We start from the raw sequence: 16,088 nt of genomic DNA, 5'->3' as shown, positions 1-16,088 counted from the left end.
CCACAGAAAATAAACTCATGGACTTGAGGCTGTAGTTTTAAACTGGCTGAAGAAAAGCCATGACATGGCCAATCATCCATGTAAAACACTTATGCTACTTTGGGATTTGACAAGGAACTTCTAAATCCACTCCCCAAATACTGCCTCCTCCATTGAAATGATGCATCTGAGAAAGAGAGGGAATACAGCCCATTCCGGGAACTGTAAAATCACAGTACAGACTAGGAGGTTGAGAAGTCTTTGCTGTTGTTGATTTCATGCAACCCCTTTGGTCTGATAAAAATGGAAGGAGAAAAAATAAGGAAGGAAAGGAAGAGGAAGAAGGAAGACAGGAAAAGACAGGACAAGGTGCAGTTTTGAAACAAAAGGAGTCCATTAGAAAATTTCAAAATTACAACAGAAAGAAAGCCCCATTTTGTCTTCACAGACTCATAATAGTGCACTTCCTCAATGCACCACGCATATAGGGCAGGAGACTCAGTTAGCAGTGCCCTTGAGAAACTCTCAACTGTAGAGGACTTCAGATCAACCAACAGACAAGGGGCAGAACATCGATGTAATGAATTGTGGCGCTTAGTAGAGTCTGGGGCTCAGGAAGCCTGAAAACGATACACCTGCCCAGAAAAGACAGGCGAAAGCAAGCATGAAAGTTAGAGTCTAGGGTGTATGACATTACATTAGGGCTGCACCTGCAGCATGTGGAAGTTCACAGGCTAGGGGTCGAATCGGAGCTGCAGTGCTGGCTTATGCCACAGCCACAGCAGATCCGGGCTACATCTGCAACCTTACACCACAGCTCACAGCTACACCAGATCCTTAACCCACTGAGCGAGGCCAGGGATGGAACTTGCATCCTCATGGACACTAGTCAGGTCTGTAACCTGCTGAGCCACAAGGGAACTCCTGACCTTCATATTTTTAAAGAGGGCTGTTATTCCAATACCCTCCCCCTTCCTCCCAGCCACATTGACCTAAGACTCATCAAACAAGTCAAGACTTCCCTCTCCACTGGCACATTTGGAGCAAATGTATACGGTATGACACCTGACCTCACTCCTAGGACCCCACATACATAGCAGAGAGAAAATTTATTATCACGTGAACCAAGTGGTCAGATTTTTGGTGCTTTAATCTTTCTGAGACATCCTTTCTTATGTCACCCTAACCTAGAGTGGTATATATGATCTTCATCCCTGAAAATTCTATGAAATATGTGCTGATGATAGAATGTGAGAGAAGAGGGAAAGAGGAACAGTACCTGGCAATGGGGAGGAGAAGAATTTGAAATTTTATGAACACTGATATCTTAGGGGTATCTTTCAGAGAGAAATGGTTATCTGCCTTAGGCCCTAAAATACAAGTTTTATTTGAATGGAGAGAAAGGAGTAGAAGTAGACTTATGAAAGAATTAATAGCTTAAGGATAGAGTTCCCGCTGTGGCACAGTGGGTTAAGAATCTGATGACAGTGGCTTGGTTCTCTGCATAAGCACAGACTAATCCCCAACCCAGCACAGTGAGTTAAAGGATCTGGTGTTGTTCCAGCTGTCATGTAAGTCGCAAGTGCAGCTCAGATTGGATCCCTGGCCTGAGAACTTCCATATGCTACAGGTGTGGCCCTTAAAAAAATTAGAATAATTGGAGTTCCCATCGTGGTGCAGTGGTTAACGAATCCAACTAGGAACCATGAGGTTGCGGGTTTGATCCCTGCCCTTGCTCAGTGGGTTAAGGATCCGGTGTTGTTGTGAGCTGTAGTGTAGGTCGCAGATGTGGCTCTGGCGTAGGCCGGCAGCTACAGCTCCAATTAGACCCCGAGCCTGGGAACCTCCATATGCCGCAGAAGCAGCCCAAGAAATAGCAAAAAAAAAGACAAAAAAAAAAAAAATTAACGGCATAAGGAAGTCCACAGAGAGGGGGAGAAGGAGATAAACAGTGACAGAGGAGAATAATTGCCAGGTACCAACCTCCACATGGGCTGTAGTCTGACAGCTCTCCCATTAGCCCTCTTTTACCAGATATAAGGCACAATTTCCATGCATAATCGTGTTGAAACATGCATCGATATTTCACTATATCATCATCTGCAGATACTTGGGGATCTTTAGACAACGTGGTGAAATGAAAGAGCCTTGATCCAGGGGTGCCATGAGACCCGGGTCTTCATTCCAGCTCAGCTACATGGCTTACACACATCTTTTTATTTCCCTAGACCTCAGGCTCCTCATTGGAAAGTGGGAATAATATTCACTGACCTGTGATCTGCCTGAAAAGTCAAACTAGACTGTAGCTACCGGCAAACTGTGCCCCTCGGGCAGCTCCAGGACTCTGGCCTGCCTGAATTGCCAGACCAGTGTGACAGGAGCCAGACTCTGCCTCTGGGGCCCCAGATCCTGTTACCACATGAGACAGGGGTCCCTCCATCCTTGGTGCAGCCCCTCACTCTCCAGGGGAAAACCAGAGGTGTCTTTTAAAGGCCTCTGCCACCTGAACCAGGTGAGTGGCAGCCGCAATCCTCATTCCCAAAACCCACTGACCCAGTGGGACGAAGGAAACCAGCAGTGACCCAGCCGAGGGCAGTGCTAAGCACCCAGAGCCCTTCCCTTGAGGCTGTTCTGCTATCGAACTAGAGTATGTAGTAAAGATCCTTGTGTTTAGTTAGTAAGCACTCCATAACCACCAGTTTTTTTCCCTCCCCTTCTAGCCCCCACCATCCAGAATAAGAAATACAGGTGGAGGAGTTCCCTGGTGGCTATGTAACTAGAAAATATAGAAAATACAGTAAAATGTAGTATAATACAAAGCACCTGTAAATAAATCTATCAAAAGGGTGCAGGCCTTTAAGGAGAAACTTATATATTGAAAAACATTAAATAAGAACTAAATAAGTGGATGAAAAGTATGTTTATGGGAAGAAAGCCTTAATATCACAGTGATGTCATTTCCCTGAATTAATCTATAAATTCAAGTAATAGCTCCAATCAAATCTCAAGAAGTATTTTAGTATAAGTTTAAAAGAGAATTATAAAACGTGCGTAGAAAACAAAGGCCAAGAAAGGCCGTTATTTTTGAAGAAGGGCTCTGTGGGGGATTTGTCCTGTCAAATACCAAGGCTTATTATAAGCTATAATAATAATAATAATAATATTATAGCTATAATAATAAAGAAAGTGTGGTTTGGGCAAAAGAGTAGACCAAATACATGCCTAGAAACTAATTCTAAAAGCCAGGATGATTTTTTTTCCCATTCAGATGAGAATAAACACAATGAATTCCTATCTCAATAGACAGACCTAGAGATTATCATACTAAGTGAAGTTAGACAGTCAAAGACCAACATCATAGGCTATCACTTACTTGCGGAATCTGAAAAACAGGATACAAATGAACTTACTTGCAGAACCAAAACAGACTCAGACTTTGAAAACAAACTTTTGGTTACCAAAGAGGACAGATCAAGGGGAGGGATGGACTCTGGGTTTGGGTTTGGTACATGCACACTGAGGTGTAATGGAATGCTTTGGTCAATAGGGACCTGCTGTGTAGCACAGACCTGCTGTGTACCCAATATTCTGTGCTAATCGATGTGGGAAAAGAATCTGAAAGAGAATGGATGTGTGTATACAAATAAATGAATCAAATCACTTTGTTGTACAGCAGGAATGATTGCAACCTTGTAAATCAACTATATTTCATTAAAACTTTATGAAAAAAAAAAATCCCTACCTCACACCACACACACACACACACACACACACACACACACACACACACACACACACAGACTGGAGAACCTAAATCTGAAAGGCAAAACAATAAAGCTTTTAGAAGATAATAAAGGAGAATATCTTTATAACATCAGAGTTTTTTTAAAAAAGGCTTTCTTAGACATAAAAAGTACTAACCATAAAAGAAAAGATTGATAAATTCAACTCCATTAAAATTAAGAAGTTAGATAGCAGAAGGTTGGCAAGAATCCAGCTTCTATGTGGCCTATAAATCTCTTCAGCTTCCCACGGGAATAAATTACAGTGACCTTTTTTGCATTCATTGAACTGTGTTCTAACAATCCATGCCGTAGCTCAGATTTAGCATATGGCTGGCTCATCTCTGACTTCATCCACAGTGGACTGCCAGCGCTTCTGGTCTGACTTGGGTATGTCTGAATGGTTGTATTTTATATTTAGAACTTTTATGAGCATGCATGTAATACCCCTCAAAATAACCTGTCCTGGGATTGAAGACAAGGACCTCCACATGCCACGGTCGTAATGCCTGGCATCGCCCAGTGATCGCGAGCGAATAGCAATGCGGGTCTTCTCTCCCTCACTCTCTGGCAGGGTCTGTATTTTTGTGATTGTTCATGACCCAAGTTGACTGTCATCCTGCTGCCTGTGGGATTTTACTACTACGCCCAAATCGCTGAGGAAAACTCTGCACCAGCCGCATTAAAGACAGAAAATCCTAAGGGTGGATTCTTGGCTATAATCAACATTGAACCCTATGGGAAAAGCTAATCCACTCTCTTCCATATAACTAAGATTTAGTGCAAAAAGCCTGCCAGGGAGCCTCTAAGTCTCCCCCCTTCTCCGCCTCCCACCCCCCGCATTCTTTTCACCAGGCATCCCTTGGCAATACGCTAACATTCACTCTACATGTTAACATGTGTACGGTAATGTATGAATACAGGCTAGGATCATAAAAAAGGAAACTGTCACCCAAATATGACATATATTTTCAATGACGTGAGCTTTTCCAAGAGGATGTCCCTCATGTTATATCAAGAGAGAGCTTGTGGTGGCATGATGGTGCCTAATCAGAAAACTTTGTTATTGAAAACAAGTTATTTCTGGGGGGGCACTCTTAAAACTTCTAGTGTCCAGATACTGAGTAACCAATTAGCGATCATCTATAAATTTCCTTTTGATTAAAAGTATTTCTAGTTATCATGTTTCCTGTAATGAAAGTGGAGAGTTCCACTGAGTCAGCTATTTTCACAGGACAGATGTGAATAAGTTCTTATGGTTAATGATTCCAAAAGATGTCAAGAACACAGAGATGACTTTCTATAGCTGATTGTTACTATTCATTTCCAAATCCAGATTACAAAACAAAGGACTGATGCCAAAAATGTGTTTCCAAGATCGCTGATCACAAAGCATTTCACTACTGTCAATGGAGGACAATTTACCCCATTTTTTTCATCCACATAAGCTTAATGAATCCCATGAACAAATGTGCACACATTTAATTCAATTCAATCCAGCAGAAACTTACTGGGCATCTACTACTTTCCAGGCACTGCTGTTAAAAGGAGAAGCCATATTTCCTCCCCCTAAGAGCTCATAAATGTCCCTTCTTGGACATTTATTAGACAAACTACCATTTCTTTCTTACTATCTCTGTAGCAACTAAGCTTCAAATTGCATGAGAAAGTCAATGGAATTTTTTTTTGTTGTTCTGAGAAGCATATTCAAAAGAATTATATGGAATGATAAACACCAAATATGGACCAGTAGTTATCTCTGCAGGAAAGGAAGGATGATCAGGGAGAGGTTACTGAAGGCTTCAACTACACTTGCATGGCTTGCTTTCTTAGGCTGGGTAGTAGGGACAGAATTTTCTACTGCATTATTATTTACACATTTTTATATGTCTTAAATACACTCTATGACACTTCAAATCAAACATATTATTTCTCAATCAAACTAACTGTTCTGCTTAAAAATCCTATGTGCTGGGAGTTCCCATCATGGCTCAGCAATTAACATACCCGATTGCTATCCATGAGGATGAGGGTTCGATCCCTGACCTCGCTCAGTGGGTTAAGGATCCAGCATTGCTGAGAGCTGTGGTGTAGGCTGCAGACACAGCTCAGATCTGGCATTGTTGTGGTTGTGGCACAGGCCTGCATTTGTAGCTCTGATTCAACCCCTAGCTTGGGAACTTCCATATGCTGCACGTCAGACCCCATAAAGAAAAAAAAAAAAATCTTACGTGCTTACCTACAAACCTTTTCTCCAATCTCATGAGAAACTGAGAGGGGCTCCTTGAAATCAAAGAGTCTACAGCAAATCAGTCTGTGAAATTCTTAAGGAGGTACATGGGTTTCTTTGCTGTAGGAAATCTCTGAAGCTTCAACAGGTCAGTAAATACTACCTCTTACTAAGAGTAGGATACATAATGCAGGGCTTCTCAAAATATTTTTGAGCATGGGACATTTTTCCCGCTGAACATTCTTTCTTTTGAAAGACTCCTAACCATCCTGAGGACACCACTGTTCCCTAGAACAGAGTATGGAAAATGCTCTATAAAATAATCCATTTCAGCCACTCATGCCACATTAGAGCCATCCTCGGCATGAAGAAGTGATGAAGCTTTCTGCCCGCCTGTGTCTGTCCTTGTAAGTTCTTTCACTCCGGAATGCCTTCAAACCCTCAGAAACGCCTGATCAACCTTCAGCTTCTGGATAAAATGAAATCTTTTCTGTGAAGCCTCTGCCACCCTTTCCTTTCTCTGGGTAGAAGTAACCCCTCCTCTGGAAGCTTCCAGTGCTGCTGTACACATAGCCTCTGCCCCTCATCTCATGCCACAGCAGCTTCTTTTTATGCATGAGGCCAGGTGCCCAGATGGTAGGAACTGTACCTTTGCATCTTGGAACTGTCCACAGTGCCTGGCACAGGACCAGAGCCAAGTACCAAGTAGCTGCTGGGAAGAGGTGTTGAATGGCCACAGGAGTGATGTCTATATCCAGGACCTGAATGGCTTCAATCTCTCAGACACTCCTCATGCATATTCATACTTTTCGTTGTCATTACTGTGGATTATAACACTAACAAGATCAGGAAAAAACAGAAAGAATGAAAAAGAGACAAAGACTGGGATAAACACAAGGAGAGACAAAAGAAGAGGAGATGCTTAACTGATGAAAGAGTGCATGGACAGGTCCAGCTGAGAAACAGAGAGTTAGAAATTGGTATGGAGCTCAGAGCTGATACACAGGATTGGTACTTTTCCGAGACTCAGTGTCGGTGGGCAATACCTCTGATCTGTGTTCACTCTGACCTTGGCACCTGTCCAAGAGGGCCTCCTCCAATTTCATCCCCTAAGCCAAACAGCCCAACTTTGCTACCACAACCTTTTCATCACTTTAGCTGTGAGTTTTCCTATTCAGTAGAATTTTATTTCTGTTTCCTTTTCTCTTTATGAGAATCCCCCACTGGCACTGCAGATTGGTTATGTGTCAGGTTAAAATAAAATAATAATAATAAAAGCAAGCTGGCAATTTCTTTCCAATAGAATATGCTGCATATTTCATGAAATAGAAGCCAGAGGAGTTTTATGATTCCCGAACCAAAACCTTCCCATATCTGAGGATTCAATGGAAGAAAAATACGAAGAACATCTCAGAGAAAAAGAACCCTGATCATTTGCTCTACAGCCTAAGGGAAGTGTTTAAGTGATTCATTGACTTCGTGTCCTTTTTCTTTTTCGTACACAAGTTCATATCCTGATATACATTTCAAAGACTGAGTTCAGTGCTAGTTTGCATGGATATAACCCTAGAGGAGGGGCTGTCTTTTCCTTGTGGACATTCTTTTTTTCAGTACCGAACATGTGGCTGGCTTCTGTTCTGAGCCTGGTCATACCCTCCCCAGCCCCCACAATCCCTTCCTGCTCCAGGTCTATTCATATTTCAGGCCACCACTCTCTCCTGACATAAGAGACAGTCTGGTCTAGAAAAAGGAGCGCAGGACAAAGAATTCTCAACTCTGACGGTGCCTCTCAGGTGTAGCTATGCATCACCCTAAGCCTCAGCTGCTTTGCAATCTGTAAATTGGAAGAGGTGACTCCTCTAGAGTTCAGTCAAACTAAGAGTCGTTTTATTTCCCTGAAAACAACTGCTGAAAAGTACAATGACATGGAGGTTTTAGCACTATGTGTGCACTTCACCATTCCCTTCACAAAGAGGGGAAATGTTCAAGGCAATATTTCTGATGAGCTAAATAAAAGAAAACCTTTACCTGAAATCCTTCACTATCTCTCTCTCGACCTCCTGGTTAGCAAGAAAAGAAACAAAACAAACTATTGGCCAGGTATTTTAGGATATTTAAACCTTAGGATATCAGTGACAAAGAGAAAATTTTCCATTATCAAGGGAAAGGATTTTCATTTCCTTTGAAAGATGTTAGTAGTTAAATAATATTACATGCTTGGAACTGTTCTAAACACTCTGTGTTCAATTCCTATAATCCTCACAACAATCTTAGGGGGCCAGCACCATTACTTTATTATGTAGAAAACTGAAGCACAGAGAAGTTAGATAAGCTGGTCAAGGCCACACAGCAGGCAGAGCTGGGGGAACTGTGATCTGAACCCGGGCAGCCTAGCACCCAAGTACAGACTTCTAGACACCTGTTCTTGTTGTTGTTTTCTTCTTAGGGCTGCACCTGTGGCATATGGAAGCTTCTGGACTAGGCGTCAAGTCAGAGCTACAGCTGAGGCCCCTGCCACAAGCCATGGCAATAGCGGAGCCAAACCACATCTGCAATCTCTGCCATGGCTTGCAGCAACTGGGGATCCCTAACCCGCTAGGGGAGGCCAGGGATTGAACCCACATCCTCACAGAGACTATGTCGGATCTTTAACTGGCTGAACCACAATGGGACCTCCTCAAACACCTGTTCTACCACCTTTTAATCGGGAGAATCTGTGATTGCCTCCGTTGGTAACCAAGAGGAATAATACGATCTCTGCAAACTCAGTCACTGAACATGTTCACACAGTAGTGAGATGTGCACCAACACCTGTCACAACACCACAAGTGTTCCAAATGTCCTCCATCAGACTAATGCCCTGTTGGCAACAGAACAACATCTATTTCACATTGTCAGCTCCTGAAATTGGAGACAACCTGTGGTCTGCTCCTACTGCAAGTCTAACTACTGCATTGTTCCCCATTAAATGTGACAACCACCCTGGGAGACAGCTGCGATCACCTTCCCACTCAGAGGTAAGAGACCACAGTTGTTAGGACTGGATGCTTGGATTTAAATTTTATTAGTTGCTGTGTGACCTTGGGGCAGTAATCTACCCTCTCTGTGCCCCACTTTTCTTACCAATCGAGAATAAAAATGCAAGTATCCACTTCCTAGGGTTATAGAAAGATTAAATAAATTAATGCCGGTGCAGTGCTTAAAAGGGTATCTGCTTCTTAATAAGTGCTGCACAAAGGTTAATTATTCCTACTTTTATTATAAGAGAGGCGATTCGCCAATCCAGTACCAGCCCTTCCAATTCCAAACACCACTCGCTCTCCTTAGCAGAATTCCACGTTCCCTTACCAAAAGTTACCATTCTCTTGAAATCCTGTGTGCCAGAGCGCCCCAATGAGATAGTTTTCCCCATAAAATCGCTCAAAGCCCCACAAAGATAACATTTGCAAATGATGAAACAGGTTCTGAGAGATCAAGTGACTTATCTTTCATCACTTAACCAGTGAACATTTTTTTTCGTTATAGTTATTAGCCCTGAGTAACACTTAAAAGTTCCTGACAACAGCCTTCCATTTATGGAGTTTTTAAAGCACCATCTAAAAGACAAACTGTGATTTTCTTGCTTTGTTAGCTTTATTAGCTTGAGAGGAGGATTGAACCCCAGCAAAAACAAAATATTTGACTTGAGTGAATTATCAAAATGAAATGCTGCCCTGATGAGATACTTCCTCTGCCTGCAGGGTGGCTCCAGACATCCCAAATCCACCAAATGCAATTTTTAAGATGGGTACTATCAGGTACCAAGCCAAACACCCATCCATTGAACACAAACTACTCTGGAGGGCAGAGGGGAGCAGGAATAGCCTAGTCCTCTTTGGCTTTGGGTGAAAATGAACAATAAGTGACACTATCTCTTCCTGGCTGCCTCACACAATGGTCTGTCTTGCAAATGAAACATACTGTGAAACAGCTTGTGAGATGAGCTTCATCAACAATAAGGAATTTTTATTCAGATTTTATTGTTGAATACAATGAACATGATTAAATGTTTCAGATAAGCCTATTCAAACCTTAAAGCAAACTAACATCCAAAAGAAAAAAAGAGGAAAAAAAAAAAGCCCACTAAAAATCATCTTCGAAATATGCTTTGGGAAGAGATTTAATTGCCAACTTGATGTGTAGAACTGAATTCCCACTTGATAGCGGCACTTCCCAAGAAGATAGCAACAACGCGTCCTGCTCCCCACCTTGACCTCTTCTCTCATCCCCTCCAACCCTCCCAGCGCTGCCAAATAGTTACAATGTCAGTCTTTCAAATCACTGCATTTTTGAACTTCCTAAACCTTTAAGAGGGCCTCTGTGTATGGAAAAGAACAATAGCGCTTCAAAAGCCGTTTCTTGGAGTTCTTCAATACTCCATTTGAATGCTGGGGTTTCAATCAAGGACATCAGCAGACAATTTCTGATTTCTTAGAAGTTGACTTTTATATAGCTTTGATGAGGTGGCCCTTCTCAGTAGGAAATCAAGGAAATCTTTGATCCCTTTCAGATTCCAGAATTGTCACCAAGCCTTGTCACGACAGGGAGTGAAAGAGATGGGGGCGGGGGGTGCCGTGGAGTGTTCCTACTCAATCCAACCTCTCCCCTCCTCGTCTGTCTTGCCTGTGGAATTCAGGGTTCCATCCAGAATCACTCATTGTTGAGATAATTAAAACAATGGGTGCTAATTCAGGGGGTGGGGACGGTTTATAATTTTATGGATTTCCCCAAGACCTATAATTGGCACATAAATGTACAAACGTGAACCAGATAATTAGGGGGTTCTGAACGCAAGCCACCTTTAATTTATATGATTACTCGAAAACATGTTAAGTGTGATGAAGTGTCAGCGGAACCCCCACAAGGCCTTTATACAAAACCATCAACATTTTGAAAGTGCGTTGAACGGGCCAGCAGGAGGGGCGCACGAGGAATAGAGAAGCAACAGTGGCGGATCCTTGCTCCGGTCCCTGCCTGTGCGCTAGGAGCTACATTGTAGCATCCTTCTCTTGGACTCGCCCTTCCAGCTCCGGGCAGCGGAAGACGCACTAGCTTCTGCAACCTCTCCATTCACCCCTCTTTCTAAAGGAACTAAGCCCAGGCGTGCGCCGGCATCCAAAAGCACAGACACTCGACCCACGCGGGCACGCACCCCACCCTCAAAGACACGAGCGGGAGCGCACCGACGCCCGCGCCGCGGCGCTCTCCACTCCGCCCGCCAGCAGCCGGCAAAAGCCCGACCGCGGTAGCCCAGCTCCCCCAGCTTCCCCACCCCCCACCCCATTCCTCTAGATTCTCCCAGCCCCGGCGGAAGTGCCCAGGCAGACCCCCAACAATGAGGACTTGTGTGCAGCAGTTGGGGGTGGAGGGTAGTTTACAGGGAGTGAAACATACACAGTCTGGTGTGGCCGGGAGGGAACAACGCAGGAGCCAAGTGGCATCCACCTCCTCAAGCAACCCTCCCCCGTGCCCCTTCCCCCGCCCCGTCCCGTACACTAGCAGTACCACCAAATAAAAAAATAATAAAAATTGTTAAAGGTGCTTTAAAAAGTGCACGGAAAACATGCGCCCTCCCATCAGGGGTCACAGTAATACTCAGCGGGACTAGCCAACGTGGAAGAGAGAGTCCCGGCCGCAGCAAGCACGGTTTCCAAATTTACTTAGTACACTCCGCCAACAGGGCCTTTCCGACGCCACGACACAACCTCTCCCACCCTTGACTCCCTGGCTCCAGGCGCTCTCGTCGGTGGAGTCCTCCTTTTAGGGCTCCTTTATGAACCTAACCACGCGGATTTTAAAGTTTCCCAAATGGGGGGCGGGAGGGGGCTGAGCTCTGCAGCCAAAGCTGAGCATCGAGTCCGGAGTAGGCAGAAGCAAGAGCAGAGGGCTGGGAAGGAGCGCTCGGGGCGGGGGCGGGGGGGGGGGCATTGCTGGGGAGTAGAATGAAGGGGGCGGCAGCTGAGAATGGACCGAGTCCTTGGAGGACTGGGGAAGAGATGGGTTCCGAGGAGACGCGGGGTCCAGCTCTGACGTTGTTTGCAAAAGGGCAGATAGTTCCGGTTTTTCGACCGGTCGTGGCAGAACCGTGGCGCTGCCAAGGAGCAGGGAAGTGAAAACCTGATTTGTCCAAGTAGGAAAGAGGCCCCGACCCCGGGTGTGCTGCTGAGGAAGCGGCTGGGAGGGCTCGGGAGTAGCCGGTAGGTTTTGCAGTAAGAGAGGGCAGGCTCGTGGGTGGATACAGCCGGGGCCGCAGGAGGGAGAAGGGTGCAGGGAGTCCCGGAGCAATACAAGTATACTGGGTGAGCAGGTGGAAAGAGAACCGCGCGTGGACAGAAGTAGGGGAGCTTGGGAGTGGAGCGGGGAGACCCAGAAGGAAGAAGCAGAGTCGCCTTCCCCCCCAACAAGTGGAGGAAAAGGACAGAAAACTGCAGTCGCCATCCCCGCCGCACTCCCAGCCAAACTCCCGAGAGGTGTGCCCCAGGAACCCTACTCCGAGCCGGGGGCTCCGGTTGAGCTACCCCGGCGCCGTGTCCCCGCCCGGCACCTGCGGGCGCTGAACTCCGGAGCGGCCGCAAGCCCCCCGCCGCGCCTCACCTCGGCTCGTCGAGAGCATCCTCCTCTGCAGCCGCAGCCGCCCAGAAAGCGGCTCCCCATGCCCGGCGGGCGGCGGCACTCAGGCGCGCTCTCCAGCCGGGGGAAGCCCGGGCGAGCGCCGAGCTGGGTCCATCCTCCCCGGGAGCCACGGGCCCCGCGTCAGAGCAGGGGGAGGAGACCGCCCGCACGCAGACCCGCCTCCTCCCGCGCCCCCGCCCCGCCAGCCCCAAGCCTGCACTGCGCCCCGCGGCGCGGCTCACCTACCCGCTGCCGGGCTGCCACCGTAGCTTGGCCCCCGGCCGCGCGCCCCTCGCCCGACGCCCCGGCCTTGCGGCTCCTGCTCCGCCTCCTGCCCAGGCGCTGTGTGCGCCGCCCCAGCGCGCTCCAAGAGCCTCGCCAAGTCGCGCTGGCGACGAGGAGGAGGAGGAAGAGCGAGCGAGCGGGGGCGCCGCGGTTCGCAGTCGCGCCTCCAGAGCCCTGGTGCTCATTCCTCATCCCGGCGTGGAAGGGGGAGAGCGGAGCCCAAAGCCCTGGGTCCCCGCCCCGGCTGCGTGGGCGGAGAGAGAGTGAGGGGGAGATGGGGTAAAAGCCACCAGACTCGGATTTTTCAGAGTATCCACTGTTTTTGCCACCATCACCACCAGCTGCCCCCGCCGGGCCTTCTTAATTTTCCCAAGTGTTTACTCTTTTACCCAAGCCTCTAAACACGCATATTGCCAAATATAAAGAGCGCTAGTGCGCGAAAATTCTAGGGCAGGTCCCGCGCGGGCCTGTTGCCCCCACTCCCCTTAACAGAAGGGGGCGCTGGTTCCCAGCGGCCAACTCGGCTCCTGTGCCCCTGGCTTCACCGAGGCTTCCCAGAGAAAAGTTGTGCCAGAGAGAGAGAGGAGGCGTGTATCTGGCACGCTTTCGCGAGTCCTACAAAGGGACTCAGGCCCCTGAGGCCTGGCAGGCCCAGTTAAACCCCAAGGCTTCCCCCATCTCATCCACCCTCCCAAGTCTGGTTTTCAGGATGCCTGTAAACAATCCCCTGATTAGGACACCAGCGAGGGAGAAGACCCCAGCCAGGAAGCAAATGGTTGCTCCCGACTTTTGCTCCTAGCTTACAAAGACCGGCCAGATCGCGAAAAATGCTGTGTCAATCTGAATACTCTTCTGCCCTGAGACTGGGTTCAACTCCCGTGAATGTCTGTAGCAGTACACCCATCTCCAGAGCCCCAGATGCCACGTGTGGGAGGAATAAAAAAAGTCCAGGCAAGTCCTGCTCTGTGTATTGTAGCAGGGCTCCAGGAAGGAAAGGACGAGAGAGAGGCAACAGTTCCTTAAAAAGTTTATTTTTATTCTTTTTAGGGGCCACATTCCTGTCCTCCAGCTGGGTAATAAGAAAGCTAATGTGGCAGATTTGGGTTTTGTTTTGTTTTGTTTTTCCCCTCATAGCTTCCATCACTCACCCATGAAAATTTAATGAAGCATTTAGGGTTATTACCACCAGAGTCAATGGGCTAAAAATATTTAGCCTAATGCACTCCTTGTGGAGCCAGTAGGTCCATGGCTGGGACAAAGTCATCGAGAGACCCTCCCTGTCTCCACAAAATTCACGACCCATTAAACTTATTCCATAATAACAGCTTCTATACAAATGGAGGCCCCAGCAAACGGAGGCTGTCATGCACCTTCTGAAAAGATAGCAATTTACATGGAGACAAGAAAAATGTGTGAGGTCATTGGCAGGATGCAATCTCTGGAGAAAAGTTGATGGGAGGAAACTCCCAACAAGGTGGGAAAGAGGTACCCCTGTGGACATGACTCTGTATTTACTTCAGGATGTGACCAGCCAAGCTAATGGTGGGGACCAAGAAAGCGGCTCACGTCTGGCCAACTTTCCTAAAGCTTTAGAAAATGGCAAGTGTTGCTCCAGGACACTTAAGATACATTCCATAAGAACTTCAGGCTGGCCAGGTCACTCTAATAAGATTAATAAAGCACTGCAGTTTCCTCCTCTGTAAAGACAGACCCCTGGAATCTGAACTCAATGCAAAAAAAAAAAAAAAAAAAAAAATAGGGGACATGGACAAGTCGCAGAAGACATCATTGAATTAATGGAGGAGAGTGTAGAAAACTCTTTGGTGCTTCAAACAGCTGGGACAAATGTGCAACCTCAACGTAGGTCTAACTTTTCATTGACTCTACCAGAGAAATAGTGCTTGAGACAGCTGTGGAATATCAAAACCATTTACATACATTTTAAATTGTTGCCCTCACGGCCCCCCTTCTACCTTGTTCTGTTTTCAAGTGAGGTAATGATAACAGACTTTGTATCAAATGCCAGACACTGAGTGGCTGAGTAATAAAAATGGAAGACACGCATGTAAAACTCTATCTCTATGCAGTGTCTAACAAGGTCCACCATGGAAACTCAGCAAATTCCCATTAAATCTGACAGAGGCAACAAGCTACAGCTGTTCCCAACTCCAGGCTAAAAGGAAGAGTGATAACAGATTCTAATTGGAGGCAAGCTGCCCACCAAGGACCTAATAGTCTGCAAAGTTAAATCAAACCAGATCTTAAAGTATCATTTTAAGTTATGCTAAAAACATCCAAAACCAATTCATTTAAATATTAGGGTTTTTTCTCTTTTCTTCCCCTTTGAATACCATTTGTATTATGTGTGGCATAAAGAAGAAAATCAACAAACCTTTCTTTATCATCTGCTCTGAGAAGTAGCAAAGTAATAAGACCAGCAAAGATGTATGATGGCTTATTATGTTTCCGGCAGGTTTCTGGGTACTTTCTGTACGTTAACTCATTTAACCTTCATGACAAGCCCAGAGGTGCTCCTATTCAACTGTACTAGGCAGAACATGGATTTTGGAATCTGGTAGGCCTGCGTCATCTGTGACAAGTTCCTTGCCTCTCTGAGCTTCAAAATTCTCAGTTCTGTAACAGTGATACCTGCATCATGACATCATGCAAGTCTTAAATGGGAAAATATATTGAACATGGCTAGCACTGAGTCACCCAGTAAACACTGGTTCTTTTTCTAGAATCATTCCAAAATAGTTCACTTAAAATTAATAAGCATTCCTGCAGTCCATTTTATATATCAGGCATTGTTTTAAGCATTGGAAATAATGACAGTAAATCAGAAATAGACCTGACTTTGAGGAGCTCTGAGGCCACTGAATAAAAAACATAGGTATGAATAGCATGCAGATGGGCAGAAAGGCATTTTATTTTTTTGTCTTTTTTTTTTTTTTTTTGCCATTTCTTGGGCCACTCCCGTGGCATATGGAAGTTCCCAGGCTAGGGGTCTCATCGGAGCTATAGCCGCCTGCCTACGCCAGAGCCACAGCAACGTGGGATCTGCAACCTACGCCACAGCTCACGGCAATGCCGGATCCTTAACCCACAGAGCAAGGCCAGGGATCGAACCTGCAACCTCATGGTTCCTAGTCGGATTCGTT

General features: G+C 46.1%; 1 protein-coding gene across 42 annotated transcripts in view; it reads right to left on the bottom strand.

Moving 5' to 3' along the window:
• Nucleotides 1–16,088, bottom strand: part of DAB1 (DAB adaptor protein 1) — a 1,225,890-nt gene that overhangs the window by 424,858 nt on the left and 784,944 nt on the right. For 13 of the 42 annotated variants that reach the window (XM_021093140.2, XM_084957876.1, XM_084957874.1 and 10 more), the window contains exon 1: nucleotides 12,625–12,755. The exons of 20 other annotated variants lie outside the window; for them this stretch is intronic. The gene's annotated coding sequence lies outside the window, so the exon portion shown is untranslated. Of the gene's footprint in view, nucleotides 1–12,624; nucleotides 12,756–12,888; nucleotides 13,136–16,088 lie in introns of those variants that run through there. 9 more of the 42 variants (XM_021093142.2, XM_084957875.1, XM_084957878.1 and 6 more) reach the window with 1 other exon arrangement.

Source organism: Sus scrofa, chromosome 6, assembly GCF_054392235.1.
Source record: "Sus scrofa isolate SSC_HxYL_T2T_F1_AM1 chromosome 6, Sscrofa_HxYL_maternal_Yorkshire_Landrace_v2.0, whole genome shotgun sequence".
Taxonomy (NCBI): Eukaryota; Metazoa; Chordata; class Mammalia; order Artiodactyla; family Suidae; genus Sus; species Sus scrofa.
This window is presented reverse-complemented; position numbering and strand designations above follow the sequence as displayed.